This window comes from Drosophila mojavensis, unplaced genomic scaffold (assembly GCF_018153725.1).
Source record: "Drosophila mojavensis isolate 15081-1352.22 unplaced genomic scaffold, ASM1815372v1 contig_36, whole genome shotgun sequence".
Classification (NCBI taxonomy): domain Eukaryota; kingdom Metazoa; phylum Arthropoda; class Insecta; order Diptera; family Drosophilidae; genus Drosophila; species Drosophila mojavensis.
In genome coordinates this window covers 3,208,486-3,234,234 of record NW_025318858.1, presented here as the reverse complement: position 1 = coordinate 3,234,234, position 25,749 = coordinate 3,208,486, and the positions used below count along the sequence as shown (strand labels likewise).

The following is a 25,749-nucleotide window of genomic DNA, read 5'->3' as shown; positions in this document are numbered from 1 at the left end:
ATTTATTAAAATTCTCATTAAAAAAATAAATATTTTCTATATCGAAAAGTTTGCTACAAGTTCGAACCAGTAGGAGAACTGTCGGGGTTATATTATTAACAGAATTCTGTTAATAGCATAACATGGTATGGTGCAGGAGGAGCAATTCTTGTTAATGGGATCTGTCATTAAGAGATACATATAAATAATTTGCTAATTTTTGGAATTAGTGAAAATTTCTAAAAACGTAAAGTTTGTCGTTGAAAATTTATTAATTATTATTTTTTTTTTTTTAATAATAATTAATGAACTGTCTTATATTTATTTATCTTAAGGCACTACAAAATTTTAAAGAGCTTAGTGAAAAACTATCAATTTTAATATATTTAAAACTAAAAGCAAAAATTTTATAAACCGTCCTAATTTTTGCTTTTAGCTATAAGTATATTAAAATTGACATAGTTTTTCTCCAAGCTATAGGATTTATTTTTATTTCTAATTTTACAAGTTTTCTTTTTTTTTTTTTTTGTATAGAGCAACCATGGCTGCCGATCTATCAAGTTTTAATTTTTCTCTACTCTCGTTCTTCATATTCTCCTTTTCAGACTTTTATTTTAGTTTGCAGCTTTTTTGTGGTTTATCTGTGCTAAGCCATGTGCCCAACAGCCCTAAGCCACAATTCCCTAATGCAGGCATTAGCACATAGTCTTACACATACACACACACACACACACACACTCATGCACACCCACTTATTTTGTGTAATGTGACGCTCAAGTTTTGGAAATCCTCTAATTGGCTTTACATTGCATTTAGCTGCTGCTTCTTCTTGCCATCTTTCCACACAGATGAGTAGCTATAGATAGAGAAAAAAATAGAAAACTGTATCGAATAGCGATTGACACTGAGTACATGAGACTTGCAATTATTGAAGCTGTCAAACTTTGGCCCAATCCCTCAGCTTAGATGATGAGCGGTAGAGGGTGGGGGATGGGGGAAGAGAAGAAGAGAAACTGTGTCTATGTGCATTAGGTTTGATTTTCTTTTATTTTGCATAATCGATTTTCCGGGGCCAAAGCAAAATTTCCTGCGGCATTTCATGACCGACTGAAAATGCAATGACTCGACGCAAACTGTTATGCAAATGAACATGTGTAAAGCGCGCACACACACACACATAAGTATATAATGTATAATATATGTATATTATATTGTACCATGTCTTCCATTGTCTGGCAGACAATTATAGATATTTATGATGATGAGTTACAATTTTATAGCTAAAGACAACTAATTCGGGCACAAAAGCCAGACGAAATCTGTAGCTAACCCGCATTGACATGCACATGTTTTCAACACATATAGAAATAGTATATATGTATTTATACACGTATATATGTATATATATATCTGCTTGCACACATCAACTGTTCTGTTGAACAATGGACCCAAAATATTCTTGGTTTTCTTTTCTTGCTTTTTTTTGGAATTCTGTTGCCCTTTTTTTTTTGTTGTTTCAAAATGTGGTTCACAGCAGGAGCTTTGACAAAGGCATCCTTGGGGTCACGCAAACACTCACACATACACACTTATTTTTGGGTTAGTAGACCTCACATATGTTGATAATACTCTGTAAAGTTTGGCTAACGCAATGTTAATCAATTTTTATTTTTAAATACTTTTTTTTTTATTTTTTATATTATCTATAGTATTTTACTTTTTTAAATTTAGAGATTTTGAGATAGTTAAATATCTAAATGTGAAATGTTTACGTTTTATTTATTGCATTAGTAAACAATAATCAATTAAATTATCTCAAATTTTAGTAAATTCTAACGCTAAATTATTTCTTCAAATAAATACAAATATAATAAATATAAAAATTAATTTATAATAATTATTTTCAATAGATAAGACACCTTAAAAACTCTGAAAATCTTTAATAAATATAAAATATTTTACTACATATTTTTTAAATATTAGTATATTTTAAAAATAGGGTAAATATAAAAATGATGGAAACCCATTTATTTTTGTTATTTTTTATTTTTGTTTTGTTTTTTTTTTTTTTATATATATATTTTTTCCTTCTTTGTAAATAATACAGTATATTTTCTATAGCTTCTGCTTCTATTCGATTGATTTGCATAAGAAGTCTAGAGGGTATGCATATGTTAAGCTCTTCACATTTCTTGCTGTTTTGCGTTACTTTCATTTGCTACTACATTGATAAGTTGGCAACATATTTGGCCATTGTTTTCGGACCCTGCCAACATGCCATAGATCTTCGGACCAGCACTTGGGGCATTGTTCTAAGTCGTTGCCATAAATGCAGACACTTTGCCATCTCCACCTCCACCTATTCTTTTGCATTCCAGTACGAGTTCTATTTACATGACTCCTGGGCTGCGCTGTATCCATATTCGACTTTTAAGGTGGAGCACTTTAATTGCAGTTACCTTTGGTTATTTATTGGCAATGCCTTGAGAGGGGAGAATGGCAGGCAAAGGGGCTGAATCGAAATATTTCTGCCAAATGGGGTAGCAAACAGTTGGAAGTTAGCTAAAAGAAGCTTTTTAAGAGAGTTGCTTAACAGTCATGAAATATATCTTATATTTTATATTTTATATCTTATGTCTTATATCTTATATCTTATATCTTATATCTTATATCTTATATCTTATATCTTATATCTTATATCTTATATCTTATATCTTATATCTTATATCTTATATCTTATATCTTATATCTTATATCTTATATCTTATATTTTATATCTTATATCTTATATCTTATATCTTATATTTTATATCTTATATCTTATATCTTATATCTTATATCTTATATCTTATATCTTATATCTTATATCTTATATCTTATATCTTATATCTTATATCTTATATCTTATATCTTATATCTTATATCTTATATCTTATATCTTATATCTTATATCTTATATCTTATATCTTATATCTTATATCTTATATCTTATATCTTATATCTTATATCTTATATCTTATATCTTATATCTTATATCTTATATCTTATATCTTATATCTTATATCTTATATCTTATATCTTATATCTTATATCTTATATCTTATATCTTCTATCTTATATCTTATATCTTATATCTTATATCTTATATCTTATATCTTATATCTTATATCTTATATCTTATATCTTATATTTTATATCTTATATCTTATATCTTATATCTTATATTTTATATCTTATGTCTTATATCTTATATCTTATATCTTATATCTTATATCTTATATCTTATATCTTATATCTTATATCTTATATCTTATATCTTATATCTTATATCTTATCTTATATCTTATATCTTATATCTTATATCTTATATCTTATATCTTATATCTTATATCTTATATCTTATATCTTATATCTTATATCTTATATCTTATATCTTATATCTTATATCTTATATCTTATATCTTATATCTTATATCTTATATCTTATATTTTATATCTTATATCTTATATCTTATATCTTATATTTTATATCTTATGTCTTATATCTTATATCTTATATCTTATATCTTATATCTTATATCTTATTTCTTATTTCTTATATCTTATATCTTATATCTCATATCTTATATCTTATATCTTATATCTTATATCTTATATCTCATATCTTATATCTTATATCTTAAATCGTTCCTTATTCTCTTATTTTTACTTCATTCACTTCTTGTCCTTAATTTCTCTGCCTTCTTATCTTGCTTACATAATTCTTAAATTTAAGCAACTTTTCCTATCTCATCTTGACCTTAAGAAAATAAAATTCCTATCGGCGTCTACTAATTCTAGCTTTAATGAGCATCTATCAACTTTTCCACTCAATAACATACATATTTCGAACAACATCCGCCTAGCCATTCACTTTAATTATCGTCGCCCTTTTTACACTCAGCCTATTTGCACATCCTTTTACACTTTGCGCGTCTTTCATTTCAGTTCGCCTACCCATTTTTCCTGTGTTGTTCTGTTTTCCTGCTCAGTTCTTAATTTCATGCCTGTGCGTAGAGGTCTATTGGGGTTTTGCCATATCCATGACTTTATAATGTCAATTTCTGTACTTCCTTGCTTTGCTGAGTTTCTCAATTTCAACCTTTTTTCACTCCCTATCGCTCTCTCTCTCTCTTTTTCTTGAATGTAAGGAATTTTTATCTGCTTTAATTACGATTGTAGCATGTGTCTGTCTATCTATATTTATCCCATCGCACTCCACTCCAGCTGGAAGGCCACGCCCACGTTTTAATGTCAACTCATTAGGCAATGCTAACCATAATCGGCAATCAGATCCTTAGGGAACCGCAAAAAGAGACAAAGAAGAAAAAGAGAAAAATAGAAACTCTTTCGCCAAGAGTTCAACGCATAATTACAACTTAATCGCTTGACAAACAAAGCAGACACAGCCATAAACATTAACACGCAGCCCAAGAAAATTCACGGAAATATCTATTCCTGGTATCCTGCTATCTCGGCACTAAGGGCGGCAAGAGGCGTGCCTAGAACAGTTTAAACAGTTTAAAGAGCTGCCATTCCAGTTGCTACTCTCGACATGTTTATGGACCATTGTCCCCTGGTTAATAGTTAATGGGCGGTTACCTAATATAATAAAACGATACTAGCGAGGGCAGTCAAAAACGTTGTGCTGGCATGAGAAGGTAATTGAAATTGTTGAGAAAAAAATGGAAGAGGAGAAAAAAAGGAGAAGAGGAAAATATGCCATAAAGATTAAATAATAATGAAAATTTAACAAAATATACTAGCGAGGGCACTTACAAAAGTTGTAAGGGGCATGCAAAGGTCAAAAGATAATATAAAAGTTTTGTTTAAATAAACGGTAAAGATCAAGTAATATATTTTCACAGATAGTAACCGGTTTTAGATTCAATTTACCAATTGATAATATTTGCAATATTGTTAATTTATAAATCTGTTTTTACAGTATTTTGCTGGCATGTCAAGTATATAAAATAAAAAAATAAAAAATAAAAAAAATAATAATAATAATAAAGTAAATAAATAAATAAATATTTATATATATATATATATTTATATATATACATATATATATATATATATATAGCTATACAGCTTTAGTTGCTAACATTAATTTATAACTCGTCAAGCTATGTTTCCGAATTTCAATGGAAAAATACCAGATACTTTTTTTTTTTTGGAAAACTTGCTTTCTGCTCTCTTTCATGGCCATCTATCCCTCGCTCTGCGCCTTTTAGAATGAGCTCTTATTTTCAATACTTCTCAAACCACCCATGTCGCCTAGCTTTGGTGTGCATAGCTGTGAGCATATGTTGATATGCTTTCTTTATTTCTTTTTTTTTTTTTTTTTTTTTTGAGGGAACATGCAAAAACTATTTTCATGTAGCGCACATCGCATCACTGAATATTTCATGGCAATTAAAATGTTAACTCTGTCAAGCGTCATGGCACGCACATGGACCAAGGCATTAAGCTACCTACTGAAATGTCAAGGCTTCCCATACCCATACACATTCGCATTCCCAGCACTCTCCAGTCTCTGCTCCCTATTCCCCGCTCTCTGCTTTAACCGCTCCCTGGATATGGTTTCGCATGCAACATTCAGACGAATAATGTTGCGGTCAATTTCGTTAGCTATGCGTGTGTGTGTGTGTGGTGACAGGAGACTTTGATGAAGGCGTGTGGACGTGTGGGGGCATGGTCGGCAGTTGCTCCCTTGTCGCGCAACCAGCCGGCACATAGCTTTGGCTTATTGGCATTAGCAAACGATTGGCAAGGCTTTTGGCTTAGTGGAGTCCTGCCACGCCCCCTCGCCTCGAATAGCCGGCCCCGCAGTTTAGCTGATTTGACAGGCGCCTGCGGGCAGCAGCCGTATTTGCATTGTTGTAGGTCATGAAAGCGGCTTAAGCCAAACGTTAAATGATTCAGCAGCCAGGCCTCAACTTCAGATTTGCTGCCTTTTGTGCGGGCAGGCAGAAGGAGTGCGAAAGGGAGGGCGACTGCCAAAGAGTGGGATAGCAATAATTGGGCTCCTATGCACATACATCAACATCACTTCATTGAACGTATCAACGTCAATGCAAACGCAACTGCAACTGCTGCAGCATCAGCAGGAGCAGCAGCACCAGCAGGAGCAGCAAAAACAGCAGAAGCAGCAGCAGCGGCTGCTCATGCATCAATATCGCTAGCTGCTGGTCCATGGCCTTCATAACGTGATGCCAGTGGCATTAACATGCATCATTTGTCAATTTGCGCTAGGCTGGGATGCCGTCTAATTGCCACAACGGCCACATTTTGTGCTACTAGGCGAACAGCCAGCGCTTCGTTCAGCTTGGAGCCACAGTACAACATCATATTAAGTATACGCGCATATTACGCATACGCAGCGTATGCACACGACAATTTTATAAACATGGGCAAAATGTGTTCAGCCGCCATTTCACAGACTGCCAGATAAGTGAAGCAGAATTTAGCGGATATTAGCTGAGCGAAAAATATATATATATATATATTTTTTTAAAGCGTTTAGCACGAAAGACTTCAACTGCTATTTCGGAAAGGAAAATGAATTTTTAGAAATTCATTAAACATAAAATAGTGATAATAATTATGATAATCTTTGCCTGGGCTCTGACTCAGGTGGCGCGAAAATCAATAGAAAGCAATTTTTGAGCGGAAAATGAATTTTTAGAAATTTATGATTCTCGTTTTGGTTCTGAACCAAGATGAAAGAGTTACGGCAGAAGTATAACAAATTCTAAGATTTTTGCTGAGCACGAAATATTTGAAAGAAATGATGAAAAACTAAAATAATAATTTAAATAATTCTCGCCTAAGTTTCTAATAAAGTTTAAGAAATTTGAAGAACAAAATTTGTACATATGTATATTAAAAATAAAATTATATAAATAATGATGACCCTTGGCTATGATCCATAACAAAGAGTTTCGGCAGGATCAGATCATATTAATAGACTTAGATTTCGGAAAGGAATATTAAATAATTTTAAATGATAATAGATTTGATGATAGATTTCTGATTATGAAGATGTGTGAGCTACGATGATTTTATTCTAATAATATAGATTATGAGATTGTGGTGTTACCTCGACATTTCTGGCATAGGCTGATGTTCTCTAAAGCCTTGAGCTACACTTCTCTGAATGCAAATTCTGTATTACTTTAAGAAGCGAATGAACATGACTATGAGGGAAAGTCCAGTAGAAGATTAATGTGGGGGCATTGAACCTCTGCTGGACATTGCCTACCTGAACGCCATTCCCACGCAATATCTTAATTGATAGCTGATTAATTAAGTACACGATTTTTTTTATTAATGTATCTAAGCCTTTCATTTACTGACATTTCTCTCTCTCTCTCTCTCTCTCTCTCTCTCATTATGCTAATTGATTTGTCGCGTAATTTTTGCAACTTTTAATTAGTCCCGCGTCAATTTGTTGAGCTTCACAATTTGTATAGACAATTCGTTTTGTCCATTTATTAGCTGTAAAATAAATAGGCAAAATGATAAATAAATAAATAAACGAGAGTAAACAGACTTTTCCATATTTGCCTAATTAAAATATGTTTTTGCATTTCACATTCACTTTGGATATAAATAGTATTTAGAGCAGCGTAAAGCGTGCACAAATCATTTGAATTAAGTGCACAAATATTGATTCGATTGCATTGTAAATAATATTGAAAAATATGCCTAATGCCTGTTTACTTTTGATTTCTTTTCAATTTACACGTAATTGTTGTCAATGTTAACGTTATTTCTGCTTGGCTAACTAAATTGATATAAGCGTTGTCATTAAAACATTTTCTTTGCGCTGTCAATTAAAATGAAAGTGAAAATCTCACTAAATGCGCTTATTTGCATACCCTGTTCAATGTGCCTGAGTGTGGGGTATTTGATTATTGTTTATGTGGGAATTTGGTGTACTGCCACGGAAACGAATCGATACAAAAGTTTTCTATTCCCATGTTATCGATAATAAATGGAAATATTTAACATCAATTTGATTATGAAATCTAAGTGCATCGATAACAAAGTTTTCAGATATCTCCAAATCGATATAATATAAGTAATCTAAAAATATGAAATCGATAAAAAAATAATACAAGCTTATGTCATATATATAACATGTAATAAGATAGAATATGAGAATATGAATAAGAATGATTTGATAAATTATTATTATAAGTAAAAGATGCCTATAAAATTTACTTAAACTTCGACTTCAGATTAAGGATTATGAATATATATTAAATCTGTCTTTGAAATCGACATGAATCAGTCGAAAGCAATGAAATTCCAGAATAATTTTGGCTGTATTTATTTTCGCCCAACGATTGGATATCTCCTCATCCAGCACGCCCCACCTACAGGGCGAGAGAGCACTCTCACTTGTTTCGCTCTAGCAAGTTTATTATGAAATTATGCATTAATAATGAGGCGTGGCGCGTCCATATGTCATTTGCCACGCGTATTTAAAAATTTAAATGCAGTGCAGGCAGTGCACCTCATAGCGTATACATAATTGAGCGCTCACCGTTTATATTTATTTATTTATTGTTGCGCTGCTGTTTGTTTCTTTTTTTCATCAGTTTTTCTATCAATGCATATGAATTGAAATGAAATACAGCAACAAACAAATTAGAAATGAATTATACAAGAGTCGCCATCAAGTGGACATTTAATTTTTTAATTTCCATTTTTTCAGTTTGATTTTGCAATTGCATTTTATAAAGTGGCCTATCAAATAAATCGTTAATTAATTTGCATTCATTTCCATTTTTTTTTTTTTTTTTTTTTTTTACTTTCTCGCATTGCTTTGACATTTGTTGCAGATAAATTCAAGTTTATAAGTGGATTTATGCATTTGAATGGCAAGCCACAAAGCAGAAAATTTAAACAAACACAAAAAATGCACTTAGTACCTATTAGAATTTTATAGGAATTTTATGAAAAGCAGAAGGAATTTATTTTAAATTTTTTATCTATGATTATTATAGTATAGTGTGGAGAATACTATGGTAAAGTACTCTTGTTGATATTGGCTATAAAATATTTTAGACTCGTATATAAATAGGAGCGCAGAGAGCAGAGCAAAAATCACTTATTAAATTAAATTATTATATTCTTACTCAAACTTTTTATAAAAAGAAAAAAATATTTTTTTTATTTAATTTGTTTTTAATAAATTGTGAATGTAAAGTTGTTAATATAAAATCTTTAATGCCTTTGAATTTATTTTGTATGCCCAGAACCTACTAAAATGCGAAATCAGGATATGTTAAATGTATGTAGAAGGCAGAAGGACGCCTATAGTATTTATTTATACATACGTATATGAATTATAAAAATAAAAAATGATCATATCTACATATAAGATAGGTATCTAGATAAATAAAAATAATAATAAAAATCTATATGTATTTTACAACACTTTTTTTTTAATATTATAATATTTGCTCATTTTTATACGTATACTTTATTTTAGAAAACTCATTCGGTTTCTAAATTGTAATTATGTGACATCGTAACGCGTCGCGTGCATTAAATTTGTAAAAGCTCTAATGCAATTTACACAAATTTTGGCAATTAGCAATTGAGATTTGGCAATTATGAAATATTTGGATGGAAACATTGTAAATAATTGCATAAACATTTATTAAAATAAACGCTTTCCGGTAATTAGCGGTGAAGTAAATTTATAAACAAATTAATTGACGACAATTTATGCGGCACAGATACGAGGTACGAGCCGAGGGCTCCAATTTCAGCTAGCAAGAGGAAGAAGAAGAAGAAGCTAACGCAGACCTAGTGGAGCAGGGGCAATATATTTATAGAAAGCTGCCAAAAATGGGCTCATTAGAAACTTTAAGCGCAAGCAATTTATAAAAAATGTAAATAGGTGAGCACAAAAATGGGGAAATGACGGGCGAAGAAATACCCTGTATATGATGAGAGATGAGAGATTCGAAATTGAAAGTAAGAATAAGTAACTAACTTTATATTAGGTTTTGGTTTCAGAATGACAGCTTCAAATTGAAATTAAATAATTGTGTATTAGTTTGATATTAATCGATTTATAATGAATCATATATCGATTTTATCTGATCACCTATGTATATGTATATTCAAGCTATTGTACTACCAAACAGAGACAGAGAGACAAGCTATGACTAACAGATACAGACTTATGTGAACGATATATAGATTCTCAAATGTAAAGACTTAGCTAGGCAGAGCTATTCTTTAAAATAAAATATATATACTGTATATTCACAATAAGAAATCTCTATAATTAGTGACCAACCAAATGACATTACTTTTTCTCTTTATATAAACTGGAATCTGATAATCCTCGATACTGAAAACCATCTTCAGCTGCAGAACGAGACGACCCATCTCAGGCCACTTACCAACTACAGAGCATTAATATGCGTATCTAATAGCTTAATTTGTAAACGAGAAAAGAAAAAAAAAAGTATATAGCTGAAGATACAAAGTACTAGGTGTGAGATGTTCGTAGTCAAGAATCGCAGATTCACATGCGTTGCCATCCAAGCAAATTTAATGCGTTAATTTTCCGACAATATATATATATACTTTTTTTGCTTTGCGTAATCTAGCGAGGCGTGCGACGCTCGTCCTTCCGGCGTAGGCGGTGAGCGGTGGGCGTGGCAATGTAGATGATGAAAACTGTCGTTGACGGCAGATATACATATTTATATACATGTATATATGTATCTATATATATGTATGTATGTATATGATTTTTTATTTTATTTTATTTATTTTTTTTGGCTAGGTCTTTATCGTCGCTGCTTCCTTGTTGCCGTCTGCCACCTGGCAGGATATCCTTTTGTTGTTAACGTCTGCGACTTGTACATCTCGTTGCGTTCTCTGTTATTCTTATCGATGCTAATATGGCATCCAAGTAAGAGTCACAGTTCTCAAGAAAAAGGAGAACTTAACAATTCACTTTTAAGTGTTCACGAATTTCCATCATCTGAGCATTGACTGTTGGCTCTATATATAAATATTGGTGTGCGTGTGCGTCTATGTGGGTGTGTGTGTGTGTGTGTGTTTGGCATATTTGAAAACTTTTGCCGCAGGCTAACCACAACCCACACACAACCCCACCTCTTCTTCTTACCTTTCTCTCATTCTAAGGTATATGAAAAATTGTGCGCATAACTCGAACTTCAGTCGGAAAATCTTAACAAGAAACCAAAATTTTTTACTAGTCAGAACAAGGTATCTCAGCTATTTACAAGCAGGTGCACAAGTCTAGCTTTTTTGTTGTTGCTTGTCTTGAGGGCCAAAACTATTTGGCCAACATATATAAATGCCAGCTAATTATGTAGAGAGTTGAGCTACTTAGCAGTTGTTGCAGCTGTTAATTTGCCCAAAACTATGCGGCTTACAGCGCATGTTAAGCGCACTTTAACAGCTCTGCGGTAACAGCTCGCTGACTGGCGACAAACGCCTTATATTAACACGTGGCTTCAAAGTTTTGGGAGCTGAATTTGGTTTGCAATTGGCGAAATTTATGTTAATTAAATTTTTGAAGTTTCCCGAGAGCAAGAGAAATAGATGGTAGATATTTGATAGAATTGTGGATATTATGTATGTATATACATATACCATATTGCTTGAAGGTATTTTCATTTAATACTGTTCTTAGTTATAAAAAAAAATAAATAAAATAAAATATATTTGAGATATAAATTAAAGATTTTCTACAATTAAAAAATAATAAATAATTTTATTTTATCAAAAATTTTATAAAAAAAAAAATTAAATAAAATAGAGAAAAATATTTATATGCTTAGTAAATATATTTATTTATATTTTACATTTGAATAAAATAGAAGCTGTAAAATATACATCTATATATATTTTTTGTGCATTTATATAAAAGCGATTTTAAAATTATAATTAAATAATGTTTGGAATTTTTAAATAATAAAAAATGAATATCATAAATTTATATATATAATTTATATACGTCCATGCTAAAAATATAAAAATTAAATTTATAAATTTAACATTTATATAAATTAAATTTAAAAATATTTTTGTATACAATTAATTATTACAAAATATTTGACAAGCAATTTAGCAATACTTTTACCACAAGCTCTAACATATCGCTCACCTTCATTTTACCTTCATTTCCTATTGTTTATAATTTTTGCATAATTTGCCGCAAGCTTTTAATCATTTTTGAATGCGAATAACTTTTTATTTATTTATTTTGTTTTTTGGTTTAAATGCTCCTCTGCATTTCCTCGAGATAATTGCAGCCACACTAAATGCTTTTGATTACGGTTGCATGTTAATTAGCATCAATATTTCGACCGATCCAAAAAAAAAAAGAGTGAAAAGTAATTAAGTCTCCGATATGGTCTTTAAATCCAAAAATAAATGCATACAAATATTTGTTTCGCAATTTGAATACGCCGCTATGTTAATAAACAGCAGCGCGCCGCCTAACAGTGGCTTGACGCTCTGTTGTCTGAGCTGCGCAGTCAGCGCTGCGTCGCGTCGCTGCTTTAGCTTCGTATTCCGACCATAACAGTACAACTTCGGCTCTGCTGTTAAGGCTGTTGCAGCATGTTTGGCCTGCTGCTCTTGGCCGCTGCTTCTGCTGCTGCTGTTGCTGCTGGTCCGCTGGCAGCGCAGCTCGTATTTCCGTTTTATTATTTCAGTTCTTGGCTTGTGGCCTGCTGGCGCTTGTCTCAGTCACCTGCCAAGTGTTGAGCGCGTCGCAACGCAGCGGCTACTACTTTGCTACGGTTTCTAACGGTGTGTTAACCTCTCGTGTCATTTATCAGTGTCTACGTCTATGTGTGCTTGTGTGTGTGTGTATGTGTGTGCTAAGCACGTCATCTTTGTGCGTGTGTTTTGTTTTTATTTACATTTTTTACACATATGCCATAAAATTCAACACAAATCCTGTTCAAACGCTAAAAACCAGTTTTGTTCTCTATTCTTTGACATTCAATTTTTTTTTTTGTTCCGAACCGTTTTGATTTGAACTCGATACCAATAGTCGATACCCGAACCAAACCGCTTTGATAATTGGCTTGCATGCAAGAATTTTAAGCGCGCGCCGCGTGACGTCGCCCGGTTACGGCGCTTCCCCCTCCTCCTCCCACAAGCACTACAGTCCATGCAGCTGCAGTCGCAGCCGCAGCCGCTGCTTTGGCTATCGATAGAAGCTTTTCGTTTTTGTTTACCGTTAGCGGTTAGATAGTTTTCATCCAGCAGTATATCGTCTCTCCCCATTACGGTCTTGCTCTTGCCGGGGCGCTAGTTCTTCTTGTTTCTTGTTGTTCTCGAGTGTTGGCCAGTTACTGCGCTGCCGCTGCTGCCGCTGCTGTTCGTTCTTTGTCTTCCTCTTTCTCCTGCTCATCCGCTGCCCGCTGGCCAACGAAGCGTGCGGCGACGGCGGCTCTAGCTGTTTAGAAAGCCACTCCAGACGCCAAGTTGCTGTTGCTTCAGCTGGTTCTCCTTCTTCATCATGATTATCATGATTATCATTAACAAACGGGTGTCTTCGGCGCTCGCTCTCTTGCTCTCGAGTCTCGTCTCTTAATTAAATTTAAAGCTAAACTTGGGCCTCTGCAGACATAAATTGACCGACTTCTTGTACCGAAACCGAATAACCGTTAATTAATTCGATTGTTGATTGTGAACGGCATTTGTTGTTGTCTTAAACAAGTTATGGGATGAAATATTTATAACAAGCATACAAATTTATAAACAAAGAACTGAGTTGATCAAAAATTACTTGATTAGAACCTGATTAATGCAAATTTTTTCTGTTGTTGTTGCTATGACCCCAACGCGGCAAACACACGGAAACAAAGCAACTTTTAGTCCCAAATATTCTTGAATCCTAAATTATTTATTTCCTATTAAATATTTATTTAATAATATAAATTGGAATTCATAGTTTTAAAATGAATTTACATGCTATTGTTTAATGGCAATTTGTTTTTTTCATAAAATTCTTAAAATTATAAAATTTATTACAATTATTTAAATACACATTACATATTTTATTAAGAAATTATTATGCAAAAATAAAATCATAAAATCAATTTAAAAGTTTTCATAATTTATTATTGGTACATATTAAATATATAAAAAATGATGATAAGAATTGTTTAAAATGATTGTATATTTCATTTATTTTGTATTTTTTTATGAAATACAAAACAAAAAAAATAATTTTTTAAATCTTAATTTTTTGTTCTAATAGAATACTGACTATACAAAATATATTTAGTTTGGCTATAGATATATAGACATATTTCATTATGAAAAGTTCATTAAAAAAGATGATTTTTTTTTAAAGTTTGTTTCCAAAATTTAAATACATATTTCTATGTTTTGTTTCTTTCTTTTTAAATTTGCATAATTAACAAAAAAAAAAAAAAAAATATATATATATATATATATATATATATATATATATATATATATATATATATATATATATATATATATATATATATATTTTAATTCATATTTAATCTCACTTAATGATTGTCAATTATTAGAAAATTTAATAAATTTTTGTTTTTTTTTTTTTTTATTAAACAATTTTTTTTTTAAACTAAATTATCATTATTTTAGCCGTAATTGAGTAAGCTCATTAGCCAATAATTTCGCATGTTGGATCACGCAATTGTTGTTGTTGCCTTTAATCAAACATTTAATAAATATTTTTAATTGTTTGGCCAAACAGGTTGCCATAAGCAACAACAGCAACAACAACAGCAACAACAACAACAACAAGAAAACACCTGCAGGGTTAGCGAGCAAAATCAACAGCGACAAACGCGGCAACGGAAAACGTGAAAATTACAAAGCCAAAAAACCAAACGACGCGAAAAAAAAATTAAAAAAGAAATAAAAGATTAAAAAGCCAAAACACGAGAAATTCTGGTAGAAAAAATTAAAAAATAAAACGTAAAAAATATAAAAACCAAAACAAAATACACAAAAAAAAAAAAGAAAAAAAAAAAAAGAATTTAAAGCGCGGGCGTTTTGTCAACCAGAAAAGGGCCAAGCGGCAATAAAAGCGCACAAGTGGCTGCAACAACAACAACGAAAGCTACCCTGTGAAAAATAAAAAAAAAATTGTTATATATATATAGCCGATAAACATATATATATGTATATACACAGAAAGAACTGAAGGCCCGAAAACCCGAACCAAAAAAGAATCCCTTTTGAGCCCAGAGGCAGGAAAACGCTTGTTTCCACTAGGCAGTGACAAAAACAACAACGAACAGCAACACCAAACAACAACAACACAGGTGAGCAGTGCATGAATGAAGTGAATAAATGAATGAATGAATCATAAGGGGTGAGAGGCAACGCCAGCATTGACTGATTGAAAAACTGATAAAAGAATAATAAAAAAGGCGATGCTGAAGAATACGCATAGAGCACAGCAGTTGAGCAACAAAGAAGTGGAAGAGAGAGAGAGAGGGAGAGTGAGAGAGGGAGACGGTGGGAGAGAGAGCGAGGGTGTATGTAGAGCAGGATGTACTACTATGAAAATCCATTAGTTGTAGCTAATATACCCTGATAATTCTAGTAGTATAAAATATTAGGGTGGTCAAAATATTTGGCATTTGATATGATAGATTGGCAAGACAAGATTAGAATGGAACAGAAAAAAATTAATATGATATTTGCTTAGCATAATGTCATATGATTTAGTTGGTATTTATAATACAAGCTCCCAATATTCCTTATTTATATTTAATATAAGCTATTTCCTTTGGCTGTATTCTCAGAAAGCATGAAGTTTAATTAATTTTTCTGAAATGATTCTAACCCATATCAAATATTTTTATTCATTTTTATATAAGATATACAATTTCACTTGATATATGCTCAAACATATCGAACACATATGATATATTGGTCATATAATGGTATCTTAGATATAATGAAAGTCACATTTAACTAATCAGAGTTGATCTCTAATAGCTGATTTTTCTGAAAATTAAAGATTAATTAGCATTAAGCGATAGTAAACCTCTGGCTCTCGCTGCTCCTCTAGCTAGCACGAGTATATGCAGCCCTTTTGGCGCAGCTCCAACTCCTCCAAGTCGAGAGCTGCTCCACGCTACGTGACAAAGTAATGCAACTCTCTGTCAAGTGTATCAACAAAAGCGCCCATGGGCGCTTGCTTTCTTTTCAGCGCAGCGCAGCGCTGAGTAACCTAAAGCCCTCTTCGCCCGAACCATTCAGTGCCCTCCACAGACCCCTATACACCCCGGCGACAACCCCTTTTTGGAGCCTCCCCTCGGGCCTGCTCAATAAGCAATTAATATGCACAAGTGTCTGCGCGGGCTGCCAACTGAATTTCGTGCGTTTCGATAAGCGTGCCGAGTTTTTCATTTGTTGCGCTAGGCAGGGGATGGGGGGTTGGGGGGAGGAGGCTGGCAGGAGGCGACTTCCAGCGGGCGGCCTGCAACCAAAATCGCAGCCATAGCCCTGAAAATCCTAAGTGGTTTTTTCCTTCCTTTTGTATTGCTCTGCGTGTGTGTGTGTGTGTGTGAGTGAGGAAAACGTGGCACATTGTTTTGGTTTGTGCCAAAAAAAAAAAAAAATTGTATTCAGCGCATTTTTTTCGGCATCATTTTTTTTGGAGGATAGCTTCAATGGAAGACCCCTATCTTAATTTTGTTTTTGGTTTTATTTTAATTTTGGTATTTTATTTTAAATGCCGAGCTTAGGGACAGATTTTGAATGAGCTTTAAATGTGAGAAGCAATTTAAATAATTTTGCTTAGATATATACAGAATTATTTTATGCCTACATATATAGATGAGTAGATTGAAAATATTAAGCACTGCCTCAATTAACTTAATTCTCATTTTGTGTTTATAAGAATTAGTAATTTATATTCATTTAAATGTGATTTGTATAAATATAATACAAATCATTTGCTAGTTTGCGTAATCTCAATTTCGCATTTTGCTCAACTTTTGCCCACAAAGGCCAATTCCTATGCAGCTTTGCTTGTAAATAAACAAATAAATATTTATGCATGCACATATTTGCTATGTAGAAGACATATTCTATTGCTATAATCAGCAGAGTCTGGCAAAAGTTGTTCGGGTCAAGAAAAGAGAAAATGAAAATTGGGAAAATAAAGATAAAATGGCAGCTCGTGTGCTGGCAATGCGTAAAAAGCGAAAACAAAAACAACTAGTTAGAACGTTGCAGTCGGGCATTAACGACTGCAGAATACTCATTCGCTGACCAGAATGCTGACACGCCCACAATTGAGAATGTGAAGTCATTCAAGCTCTATAGCTGTAGAAAATTCGGCTTTACCCCATACGAACAGACTGCATACCGAATATTGCTCAAGACGAATATGCTCATTTCACTTTCGGAAATGAGTATAAAAATCAAAGAGCACAAAGGGTCACAAAGGCAGCAGTTGAGAGTTAGAGTAGTAGTAGTTGTTGTTGTTGTTGTTGTCGAAAATATTGCACATGGCACATATAAAGCAAAAGTTGTTATCGTTCGTAAAAATAGAAATTGAAGAAAAGTTCAAGTTAAACAGCAGCAGCAACAGCAACAGCAGCAGCAGAAGAAGAAGAAGAAGCAAAAGCAGAAGTAAACAGTGAGTCAAAGGCAAGGGCAAAGCACACACAGAAGAATGTAAAGCACAATAAAAGTGTCTAACTGTATAAAGAAATGAAAGTCAAAATGTGTGTTGGGCCAGCAACAGAGTTTACTACCTCGCTCATACCCTAAGCTCGACCCTTTGGTGATGACTGTGGCTCAGTTAGCACAGCCTCTCTGGCCATCATTAGCAGCAATTGGGATTATTTTTTTTCCATTTCCATTTTTGGCCAACTCGTTTGCTGCGACACCATTTTCTCTCTCTCTCTCTCTCTCTCTCTCTCTCTCCATCTCTCTTACTTGCTGTCTGTCTGATCTTTCGCGTGAACTCGAAAAATATGTGAAAAATGTGCCAAGGTGCCGCCGTTGTAGAATTATGTTTTGAAAGACGAAAGTCTCGCGGCCTAAGTCGAGAAGAAAGCGTGCAAATCTCGTCTGCAACCAGCTCCACAGTCTCTGTGTGTGTGCGTGTGTGTATGCGAGTGTGTGTGTAACGCTTAGAAACCGCAAGCAGTAGGCACAGTGGTTCATTTTAATTTAAAAATATTATAATTAAATAATATTATGCATGTGCATTTCATTATTCTTTCCAAAATCATATTAATATAAATTTAAATTATTCAAGAATATTATGAGCCTAAAAAAAACCTTCATTCAATTTATCCTATCTTCAATCAGATATATATTAAATTTTTGATAATATTTTAAACTTAAAAACGTAAAACAATTATACATAACAAGGGATTTAAAAGAAAAGAAAATTGCTTTTTATTAATTCCGATTGATATAAAGCTTTAAAATTTCGTTTAATATTATTTAATTGTATCTATTGCAAAATTGCTTGCAAATATATACACATTTGAATATTTTTTAAATTTTATATATGTATATTAAAAATTACTTTTGCAATCTCAAAGTTCGATTAGAATTCCCAATTTATCTAAAAAGCTAAATTTTTTAATATCTTTCTACAATTTTTGCTTTTAAGTAATTTCAAGTACAAAAAGCTTTTCATAATTTCCAGTTCAACAAATGCGGCTTTTAAGAACAAATTCAGAAATTATGCCAAATCACTTGTTTTCTAATTTTCCAACTAGTTTGTCTGTTTTTGTCTCCCAGTTTTTCCCACACTTCAAATAACCATTTGCCCATTGCGCTTTGGCTAAATAGTTCAACTTACAGCTCTAAGTACAGCTCTGAATGGGCATTTCCTGCTTCAGGCATTAACCCAACTAATTTGTAGGTGCCGCCAGATAACTCTTGACTTCCCCCAAAATGAAAATGAAACAAACGAACTAGAAAAAAAAAAGTTAAAGATGTAGAAGAGAAGTAGAAACAACAACAAAAAATAACAGAGAATGGAAATGTTTCCCACTGTGGATCGCATAATTGAATTATGATCGCCGACTATGCCAGGCGAACTAACGAACACGCCAAGCCAGAAGGGTAGTCAAGTGAAGACAATGATGATGTTAGTGAAGTTAATGATGATGATGATGGTGTTGCCAGTTGCCAGATGCAAAGCGAGAGAAATAAAAGAACAAAACAGTGCAAGTGGCTGACCAGAACAGAAACCGAACTCGACTCGACTCGGCTCTGGGCTGCGGCAATGAACTCAAAAGAAATGCCAGACAAACAACAAAAAGAAGCAGAACTAGAAGTCATAGTCAAAGAAGAAGAAGGAGAAGAAGAAGCAGGCGAGACAAACATAGGCAGCAAATAGAAGCAACTGAAGATGCAGCACACACATGATGCAGCCAGCCAAGTGAGAGAGGCAAATCGTGAAGCCTATGAGCGAGGATGAACGCACTATTAAATATTTACTCGGGCATTTCTCGCAGCTTTGCAGCTGTAACTAATTTTTTGGTTAAGCAGAAAGAGAGAGTGTAGCATACAAAGAAAGAGAGAGGAAGAGAGAGAGAGAGAGAGAGAGAGAGCAAGAGCGATAAAGGCTAGAGGTCATTCATCCAGCAGAACGTTTATCACGTTTATCACGCTGGCTTAGCTCTTGGCTTGGGCGCATTATTAACATATTTTAATACCCTCGAAAAATGTTGGCTAGAAACGTGCCTAACAAGCGGAACGTGCAGTGAATTACTTTAGTATGCCTGCCTTCTAATTTAGTTGTATTTATTTCAATGATATGTGAGTTAAATGGCTAAACGGTAAAACGTAAATCTGACAGAAAAGGTAAATTAATTAATATTAATGGAAAATATAACTAGCATATTATAAGTATGTAAATATCAAAAGTATGCATATCAAATTGTTCTATAACACATTACGTTGGGGTGATCTACAAAATTTTTGATAGCGAAACTTGAAAAAAAATTGAGAAAAGAGCGAAAGCAGCAAAGAACCGCAAGAAAATATAGCATCTCATGTGAAAGCAATATCGTATTAAAAATTTTATTTTTCTAGAGTATAAAGAAGTTCTCGCTGGATATTAGACAAAACCCAGCCTGAATCTTTTATTTACTTCTTACTTTGTATATGGATAAGATAAGAATATTTGAATTTCTGGTCTTGAGAGAAAATTATTTACAGAAAATATTTTAAATTCATTTCAGATGTGTGTATGTAAATAGAAGAGAGAACTATTCTATGAGAAAGATCTTACACCATTCTAAAAAGTGTCGAAGAAAATATTATACCATGGCAGACAGTGTTGCCTAATAAATATTTAAGATACACGTTGAAAATAGAAAAAAAAAAAAAAAAACAAACAAAAGAAGATAACAAATTAATAAATTTATTGATGGAAACAGCCTTTCAAAGCTTATATAGCATTTATGTAAAAAGTCATTCCAAGAAATAAAAAATGCTTGGGCTATAAAAGAGAGTTTCAGATGGAAATATAATTGAAACAAATTTTCAAGCAAGAGATAAGAAGAAGAGCAAAATTATGTTTTCTAATATGCAGACAAGACTAGTCTAAAGCCTACCGAGATTTGACCAAGCCAATTATGTGAGTTTACAGAGCATTTCTAGCTATAATAATTACAAAATATTATTAATATAGTAACAGCTAGTTCATCAATTAGTTACAGTTTAGTTCAGAGTTCTATTTAGTTTATAGTGAATAGAGCAACTGCTAGTTCATCATCTAGTTTATATCTCGTTTCTCTCTAACTCAACTGCTGTTGGTATTTTTTCGTTAGTCCCCATTTCCGTGGCACGTTTTACAAGGAAAGCGACACAGCCATAGGCCATAGTTATGCACGCAGATATATAAGTATATTTACTATATATGATTTATATAATATATGTATATATACATACTTCAACTATGTCTGCCCCGCCCCCTTTGCTGCCTGCTGCTGCTGCTGACGCACAAGTTGTTGCCCTTTATGCATTTTAGAATGCTTCGTGTTGGCTGTTTTTCTGAGGTTTCGGCTAACAGGAAATGGCCAACATTAGACAGTTGGCACGTGTTTTGTGCAGCTGCACTGACGCACACATACATAGTTATATGTATGTATGTGTATGTATATGTTATTCAGCGGAAATGCGACATGGAATTCCATGGAATTTGTATACACAAAGACCGCTGCTTGACAATCGTTTGCATTTCGGGGCTTTTAGAGCTAAGCATATTCTATTATTAATGTTATTTATATATGCTTTTACTATTTACATGTATATATATTTATAATATACAAACATTTTATAAATAAAAATTATCTTGTGTAAATGTGTTTAAATTCAAAATGGCTTTTATATTTCATTTAAATTATAATCAAATAAAAATTAATTAGATAAGTAAAAATGAAATATGTTTAGCAAAATATTTATTTTTTTCTGATCGAATATATTTATAAATAAAAATATATATATATTTTTTTTTTAATTTTTATTATAATTATAATTAATGTTTAAACAATTTATATATTTGCATATATTTCATTTCTAATTTGTTATTATTATAAAATATCACCTATATATATATATATTTTATTATAATTAGATTGTTTAACCACAGAATCTGTGACAATTTGAAGTGCAGCTCGTTTATCTTTCATCTTTGGCCTTAACTAAGTAAGCTGCCAACAGCTCGATTCACAGTTGATTTATAAGGCAACCGAAGGGGGAAGGTCGCTTTTATTGCAGTGTATATCTGCAGCACATTCATCTCATTACAGTTGCCCCTCTCTCGCACTCTCTCTCTCTCTCTCTCTCGCTCTCCTTTTCTCTGTTGTCACTTTGCTCATTGTTGGCAATTCTTTAGCACTCGAGAGTCAAGCTGCCCTCAACAGCAGCTGCTTGAACCGAACGGTCGAGCTAGCCGGCCCCCTGGCTCCGTTCGTCCATTGATGCAAACGGTGCAAACGGTGAGGGGGCGTGGAAAGGGGTGGAAAGAGTTCCTTCGGCGGAACTCTTGCAGTTTATTTTGTGTGGCTCATTTGCATTATTTTAATTCATTTCGCTGCGGTAATCGGCCGAGAGAGTTTCTTTAAGCCATAAATAAAATGGAATGAATGCTAAAGTAAAAATGCTGCAATTCATTAATTTGTTTGGCCAACTGCAGTTGAAAGGGAAAAACTCCGAAATAATTTAAGAAAATTACAATGAAAGCATATGGAAAACTTTGCAATTGATATTGTTTCAAATTAACAACTTTTTGCTGTTTTCATAATAGAAAGTGGCTAGAGGGAGATAGAGATATGATATATGTATATAGTGAACGACAGAGACGACAGCAAAACTTGGTCCTGTAAAGAGTCTAGCGGGACACTTGAGACAAATTGCAATTTATGCCAGTTGAAGAGTGAAGGGCGTGGCAGGAAGATTGGGCTTCTTTTAGTCGGCGTGTTGCCTATAAATTAAGTGCTGCAATTAATAATTCAAATGTGTGTTAATTGAAGGAACGTCGAGCGAGCAACATTTGCCGCCCTTGGCTAATTGCAATTTCAATTAGGCATATTAGAAATGCAAGAGCCATACCCTGCCTCTCTCGTCTCTCCCTCTGTCTGTCTTTTTATCACGCTCTTGCTGTAATTCACTTTCTGATAAATAATATTCTGTAAATGTAATCAACGTGTGCTGAAAGCTAATGAGAAGGCGCCAAGCGAATTTATGAGGCTAGACACAATTGTAATCCTAATGTATACTCTAGTTCGTTTTTTCTCGAGGATATTTTCTTACAATTTATCTTTCTAGCCCTCTTTCTCATTTGCAGTCCATTTTCGTCTTCCTTTATTAATTGTTAATATTTGTACTCTATTAACTTTGAATACTTACTAGATAATTATAGACAATTATATTCTTCTGTTATCCCTCAAACTTTAACCTATATTCTTGAGCGAGAATTTCATAAACGTTTCCACTGGCTGCTCTGACTTACCTTATGCCAACTAATGTCAAGCCTTCATTTACTACATATAGATAAAGTATATCTTAAACTTTATGATTTTCTTTTAAACATCCCTTTTGTTCTTCATTTCATAAACGTTTTCTCTGGCATCTTTGATTTTTCCAATTTACCCAACACTTATTCATATTAACACTTTTAACAGCATTCGTTGTCATTCTACTTGCCTTCGTAAACGTTTCCACTGGCTGCTTAACTGCCTAGCATCACTTAGATAATCTTCATACTATTCTCTTTTACTAACATTCCTTCCCATTTCGCTCTGGGCATACTTCCTCAACGTTCCATTTGGCTTCCCATTTATTTACACTCTCAGTGAGCAGGATTCCCTTTCATTCTGTTTTGTGCTTGCTTTCGTAAACGTTCTTCATGGCGCTTGCATGGTCACACAGATTGAATATTAAATATTAATGCATCCATGGCGCACTAAACAGATTTATTTCTTGGAAGAAATTAATGAAGAGATTAAATATTTGATAAAATCTGAGAGCGAAATGTTCTGGCTAGCAATTAGATTATTAAAATATGGCCTCAGCTGGCAGTATGTGGCCGGAATGTGGATGCATTCATTCGCTTTCATGCTTATCGCATTTTCATTTTTGCGGGCTTTCTATTTGCGGACCATTTCATTTGTCGCCCATGGGCCAAAAATACATTTTTCGCTGACAATTCGAGCGAAAGATGCCAGAGCCAAGGCCAGGCCAAAGCTTTTTGTGTCCAACTCATATTTCATTTCTCATGTCCATTGTGGAGCCACATGAGCGGCGAGAGGAATGCACCGACTGTTCGACTCCTGTCCTCAACATTCTGAATATTTCAGTAGTGAATCCGTTTTATTACATAACACGGATTAGATTTCTGCTGCTTCCGCTCCCCGTCCCGCCTAAATGCTGTCCCCGCCGTCTCGTGTGGCATTCCCCTCACGTTTCTCTCGATTTTCCTACTTGTAATTGAGTTATGCTGCAAGCCTACTATCGTATGTCTCTCCCCCTCTCTCCCTCTCACTCTCTCTCTCTCTCTCACTCTCTCTCTCTATCTCTACATATGTATTGATATATGTACATATTCTGTATGTGCATTGATTATTAGCATCAATCAGCGTATTGGCCTGATACACTCATTTTTATTATTTTCATGTCTCACTATGGCAGAGCACACAATTAGCCACACACACACACACACACACACATACAGACGCAAATCGCCAATTCGATATATTTACTTATTTATTTTTATCTCTTTTCTGCCAATTAGTTAATTAAAGTCGGTGAAAATATTTCATAGGCTTTGCCACGTAAAAGAAGGCTGCAAAAAACAGATATAAAAAAAAAACTGCAATAAATACAGAATTTAATTTGATAAATCAGTAGACGTTTTAATTGAATTAAGCACATAACGAAATCATAATTGATCAGCTTAAATTTGTTTGTAGCATTAAAGCCATAAGCTGGAAAATTTTAAAATCAATTTGAAAATTTTAAATTAAAAATCCAAATATTATAACAATACTAAAACTTAAAAAGCAGAAAATACAATTTTAATGATTTATTTGTTTTAAAGAAACTATACACACGACAAAAGTGTATTTTAAAAATACGGAAACAAATTCATCAAAAATAAGTTTTGTAATTTTCTTCTTAAGCTTAGATATCTATTAAAAAATTATTTTTTTAGCAAATATGTAAACTAAAAATAATAATCAAATATTTTTAATAAAATACATATACAAAATATTATTGCGGCATAATTAAAAGCACAAAGAGAATAAAAAACCTTTTTTTTTATTTATTTATTATATGTATATATTAAAGCATTTATCATATACTTGCGAATGTAGCTCAAGCATTTCATACTTGAATCGCGTCGTTTGTGTTTTGACTTGCACATGTCAATAACTGAATGCAGCTCAATAAATCCATTAATCAAACGATTGCCAATTAAAAGTCGTATAATTGGAAACTGACAAAGCGTATAAATGCATTAACAGCTCCCAGTTACAATTTACTATTTTGTATTTTTTTTTTTTGCAACGCTGCGTATGCGCAATCTATGCAATGAGCGCGCTCGCACACAATTAACCATTGCGAATTCCAGTTTTGTAATTTATTTCCTGCCAGCGGCTCACCTTGTAGCCACACTAAAATTCTAATTTTCATTGCACAAATAGCCAAAAAAAAAGCAGAGTAAAAACTGAATGAAAAATTCAGCAAAAAATATTTGAATTAAAATTATTTCAAAATGAGCAAAAAATGAGAACTAAATGTGAAACTGATTAAAACCAATTTAAATGAGTTTAAAATATTAAGTTTGGGGTAAAAAAAAAAAGAGAAAAAAGAAAAACAGTTGACTGCAAAGTTGGGATTGTTGAGTTGGAGTAGGGCTCAGGTGGAAGTAATGTGCTTGCAGATACCCTGGGATTATAAAAAAAAAAGAAAAATATTTTAAAACTTTGAATGTGAATGATTTTTATATCAAAAATAGTATTGAATACCCTGTAAAAATATAACTCTATTATATATTGTATATATATATACATAAGTAAAGATATAGTGTCTAAGAAAAATCATTCCAAATTATATTTTGGTAAGAGCAAACTTTGTTGACCAGATTTTCTACTAAAACTCTACTTATAGAGAGTATTTAAAGCAGAACCGACTGGTTGACTGATGTGCCTT

General features: G+C 33.0%; 1 protein-coding gene and 1 long non-coding RNA gene across 5 annotated transcripts in view; both read left to right on the top strand.

The window, feature by feature from the left end:
- The first annotated feature begins 12,704 nt into the window (after positions 1–12,704).
- LOC122757287 lies at positions 12,705–14,937 on the top strand. 2 transcript variants are annotated; one of them, XR_006357266.1, is made up of 2 exons: positions 12,705–12,843; positions 14,795–14,937. It is a non-coding gene; the product is annotated as an uncharacterized LOC122757287 (long non-coding RNA). The 2 variants fall into 2 exon arrangements; XR_006357267.1 differs by having other exon boundaries at positions 12,705–12,903.
- Positions 14,938–15,026: 89 nt separating this feature from the next.
- Positions 15,027–25,749, top strand: part of LOC6575878 (leucine-rich repeat and fibronectin type-III domain-containing protein 3) — a 72,089-nt gene continuing 61,366 nt past the window's right edge. For 2 of the 3 annotated variants that reach the window (XM_015164867.3, XM_002001846.4), the window contains exon 1: positions 15,027–15,368. The gene's annotated coding sequence lies outside the window, so the exon portion shown is untranslated. The remainder of the gene's footprint in view (positions 15,369–25,749) is intronic. The other variant, XM_015164866.3, reaches the window with a different exon arrangement.